Below are 4,905 nucleotides of genomic sequence, written 5' to 3' on the forward strand. Positions count from 1 at the left end.
ACTTTCTCATCACCAAGAGTTTTCATATCAAGGAAACTGAGGTTCCAGAGAACAGGACCAAGTGTCCCAAAGTCCCCCGAAAGTCGGTGTCCACACGGGTGAGAACGGTCTCCTCTGCACCCTCTCCCCTCTCAGGCAGTCTCCCGAGCCCCCAGTTTGCTATCTGGACACCACCATCCTTCCCACGCCAGAGCACATTTCCCAGCAAGGGCAGAGACATGGGTGGGTGGGGGGAATGGAAGAGGTGGGACACAGAGCCAGAAAAAGTGACACAGTCCCCCAAATGCCATTGTCATCCAGCAAGCCCCAGGTTGTCACTGCGGGGAAGGGGGGCATGAAGGGATCACCTGTGCCTCCCTAGCAGAACAGGGGGCCCTAAGTTGTCTCCAAAAGCACATTTGCTATCTTTAAAAAAAAATGTGGAGGAGGAGGAGGAGGAAAGGATGCTCAGTCTAGATAAATTCAGAATGATTTGAATACATTATTGTAGTTAAGTTTAGTACATAAAGTACTGGGGATGGCTCTGCGGCGCATTTCAATGAAGCCCAAAATAATGAGGCTCTGGCGGGCCGTTGCCGCTTCGTCAGAGCGATTCTCCCCTAATAAGTGGGAAGGAGGTGTCCACGGCCCCCTGCCCCTGAATTGTCCTCATGGGATTGGAACCAGCCTCAGAGGGACGGCAAACTTCTAATGGGTGTGAGAGGAGAGATTGAACACCTGGAGTGAAGGGCGAGCCATGGAGGTCATTTCCAGACCTGAAGCAGCAGCCAAAGTCTGTCCCCTAAACCTTCCAGGGATCCAGGGTGGCCGGCATGCCAGAAGGGGAGGGCGGCCACCAATGCTTCTGCCAGCTCTTCCTTCTTGCCCTTTGCCCCATTCTAGCTTTTGGCACCCACAAAAAATGGAAGAGTGGCATCAACTAAGGGGCTAAGAAGTTCCTTCCAGGACTTTTCAGAGGGAGGGGCTTAGGAGAGAAGGAAGGATTGGGGAAGAAGGGGAAGAACCGAAATATAGAGAGACAGTCTCCCAGTTGAGCCTCCTCCTTCCTTGAGTCAAGAGACATGAGGTGGGGTTTTCTCCAGCAATGCTGGGCTCAAACAGCTGAATCTGCCAGAGTTAAAGGAGAAAAGACTGACTCCAAAGCCACCCAATGAACCACATGTTCCAGGAAACATCCCGGGAGTCAACATCCGGGGAAGGAAGGCGGGGAAGGGTAGAGAAAGAATGCTAGAAAGACTGGTGACCATCTGTGAGGACTCTTCCCGGATCCTGTTTGTGACCATTCCATACTCAGAAAGCTAGAGCAGAAAGAGCCCGTGAAGACACCAGGACCACCCCACCCCGCTACCTAGGGCAGAACAAGCTTTCCTGTCCAAACTGACCCCCGCCAGGGGAGCTCTGAGCCTCCGGTAGGTGAGCCTAGCAGATGCGGCAAGCTTGCAAATACGGGGTGAAAGTTACTAGCCTCTGTATAAAAGGAAACCCACAGACTGTGAGCCAACCACTCACTGAGAAAATATAAATAGTTAAATGGGTAGAATCAGCCTCCTTTTCTGTTCTCTGGATATAACTTGCTCCTGGACTTCTGTGAATACTTAACTGAAAAGCTGTTGGGGTGGACATCTGTTGTTTTTGCCTGCCCAGCCTCTTTCCTCCTTTTACTGGAAATAGCATCCTGATTTTCCTTGAGGAATCACTCCTCCCCCATGCTCGATCCATGTGGTCTTGGGTGGAGCTGAACCCACCCGCAGCTCCAGGGATAGACAGGTGACCCAGACTGAGACAATGAGGACATCACAACCCACCAGCCACCGTGACTGGCTCAGAGGTGGGTGTAGGACATAATCAGGACCAGACTGACTCAGTAACAGGTGTTTGTGCAAAGAATCTTTTCCCTACAATTCCTGAGAGGATTGATTGCTGGAAGCCATCTCATCACCACAAAGAGAGTCCAAACTGCCTGAAAATGGAATCAAGGCAGAAGAAATCAAAGCTGAACCCTGCCAACAGTGTTCTTGCCCCTGGATCCAGCCACACCTGAAGCTTGACTTTTCAGTCACATGAGCTAAAATAATCTATGGTTTGACAAGCTCATGTGACTTGGGCTCTTCTGAAAGAGCCCTGACTGAGGTTGTTGCTCACTGATGGACTGATGGATATATAACATTTCCTATGAAATCACAGGAATGATGAGAGGCTGAAGGCTGTCCACTCCCAGGGAACAAAATGCCTACCAGGTTCCCAGGGACTTCAAAAAAAGCACCTGCTGGCCCAGTTGCATTTTGGGAGACACTGTGACTGAAGGACTCCTTCTCTGGGAATCTATCACGCTGTGAAGTATTCACAGTTTTAAAATTACTCATCAAGAGCTAGGTTGTTGTTTTTTTTTTTTTTTTCCCACTCTGCTACCTTAGTTACTGATTATTTCCAGATCCATCAGATATACAAACTCTTGTTTTTAAAATGCAATCAGCACACCCACGCACCCATCTATAGATAGTAAGGAACAGGTAGCCGAAGGTCCTAGAACATAATGTCATCACACAGGATGAAATGGATAGCATTACAAATGTATACTCAGCAGGAAAATACTATTTAGCTGGTAATTCAAGCTGGGGATGAATAATCAGTTCATTTTGAATAATGAACCAAGAAAGCACTGCCATTTAGAAAACTTGGGGTCCATCCTTCTCTTGGAAAGCCTGGTGTGGCTGTCTCACTCTGATGCAGAAGGTCACCATCCCTTCCAGAGGCCTCAGGCCATGGTCCTCAGCCAGCAGGGTGGCTAGCTGAAGACCACCCAGGCCGACTTCTCGGACTCTGGGTTTTCATCTGACTCCAGGTCTCTGGGAGGCCATACAAGGTTTCTCATTTCAGCAGCTCTGCAGGACAAATGGTGCATGGCTCTGTAGTCTCCGGACACATTTAAAAGCCCCATTTACTGTTTTCTTCTCTGTGCATCAGGTTCCCTCACCGACCTGCTCATGGCCAGGATCTGCAAGGTCCTTATGGGGAGGGGTCCTTCCAATTTTTCCTGACATGCCTCCAAACACTGCTTGGGTAATGATGTTTTTAAGCTACTTGAAGCATATACCAGAGGAGCGTCAGCACAGGAAAATATCTTAGAAAAAGGAACTCACATAACACCGCTTTATAGCTGACTTTGACCCATTTTGAAGAAAGTTGCTCCCTTTGTTAGTGTGACCATGATGTGATGTGTGTGGCCTACACTTTGATCTCCTTTTCAGATGGGAAATAAACAGACACTCCTGCCCGCCTGGCTGAGTCAGCAGCTTTGTCAGGCAAGGGGCCTGCAGCCTCCTTTGTGGTTGTCCAATTTCTTGAGCCAGTAGCCAGAGATCTCATCCCAGACCCAGGACCTTAGCCTGCCAGGCCAGGGGTCTGAAAAATCCACACATTCTGGACTTTGCTTTGGGCTGAAGCCATCCCCTCTCCAAAGGATTCTCAGACTCCATAAGAAGCTTTGGAACTTTATTCTCATGAAACACTGACCTAATCTTTGCATGGAGACTGCTATTTACATTAAAATTGGTCACATAATGAAAAAAGAAAAAAAAGTAGTTCATTAATATGCTAAGAAGTGCTAATTTGAACATTGCCGAAAAGCAATTGCAAATTCCATTTTGCAACTTGCAAATGTGATGCAGTGCAAATTAAGGCTGATGGACTCATCTTCAGACATTCAAACTTCATCTGGATACTTCCTTAGCATCCAGGTCTCAGCTGCATCCACCGGCTTCAAGACCCAAAGGGGTGACTTCTCCTTCATTTGGGAAGAAAGAGTGTACCTCCAGTAATGGGAGGGTTCCACTATGAGCCATTTCTACAACGACATCTGGTGAGTCCAAGTAAGGGCATCACGAGGGGTGCTGCTGAAATGACCCATAGCGAAAGAACAGAATAACTCCCAATCTTCACCAACACAAATCCTCTGTAAGAAGGAGCCATACCAGATTCACAACTTCCAGCCGGATCCCAGCCTCCAGCTCTCTTCCGACAGGTGACCTGTGATGCCCTGTTGACTCAAACTGGCTTGAGAAGGTAGCCTGAGATGCCCTCTCTCTGCTGAGGAAACCTGTGGGGGTCAGAGCCAGATTGGCAGGTGTCAGCCACTGTTCTCCCAGGGGAGCACCAGGGGCAACTCTGTGGATGGGAAATAAATTCCTGAGGACTATGTCACACTCAGGAGTTCCTTCCGTCTTCCTGCCACCCTCCCTGCTGTCTACACAGGCAGTGGAATCAGAACTTACATGGAGTGAGGCTCCCAAGTCAGCACATATAGGGCCATCTGCGTGGGCCTCGGAAGACCCTTAAGACAGGATAGCATCGGATACCAACATCCTTCTCCTGCTAAGTGCAGCATATTCACCTTCATCCATTTTGGTCAGTTATTCCTTCTTCTGTCGAATACCAGACGAGGTGGTTGGCTGGCTTTGGGGGCCGTACTATATTTTTGAAGTGTGTTATCTACAAATATATAAAAACTCATTAAACACCGCAAGATATTCCAGCTCTGAGAGGCACCAGTCAGGGGCCCCAATACTCATTGCCAAGGCTTGCCACCTTGGCAGGGTCAGCACAGGCGGAAGCCCCTTGTCATTGCCCCACTCCAGGTGGTTTCCCTGGAGGATGAGCAGCCCCACCTGCTGTCCCTTCAAGTCAGGAGCATTTAGTCCTGACCACATCCTCAGCTAGGCCTCAACTAGACTTTGCTCCCTTGACTCCCTCCCCACTGCTTCTCAAAAGGATCCCCATCAGACAAAAGGATGAAGTACAGAGATGAAGGGACCTGGGTAAGGCAAGAGCAGAAACATTAGTATAGAGCCAGAAATAAGCTTAATACAGAGTCAGGTGAACATGCGGTGCCAAGAGGGACATGAAAAA

General features: G+C 48.9%; 1 long non-coding RNA gene across 1 annotated transcript; it reads right to left on the reverse strand.

Moving 5' to 3' along the window:
• Window positions 1–3,471: 3,471 nt before the first annotated feature.
• On the reverse strand, window positions 3,472–4,465 carry LOC123330397. Its single transcript, XR_006546274.1, has 2 exons — window positions 4,272–4,465; window positions 3,472–4,096 (listed from the first exon to the last, which is right to left on the reverse strand). It is a non-coding gene; the product is annotated as an uncharacterized LOC123330397 (long non-coding RNA).
• Between the last annotated feature and the right edge of the window lie 440 nt (window positions 4,466–4,905).

This window comes from Bubalus bubalis, chromosome 18 (genome assembly GCF_019923935.1).
Source record: "Bubalus bubalis isolate 160015118507 breed Murrah chromosome 18, NDDB_SH_1, whole genome shotgun sequence".
Classification (NCBI taxonomy): Eukaryota; Metazoa; Chordata; class Mammalia; order Artiodactyla; family Bovidae; genus Bubalus; species Bubalus bubalis.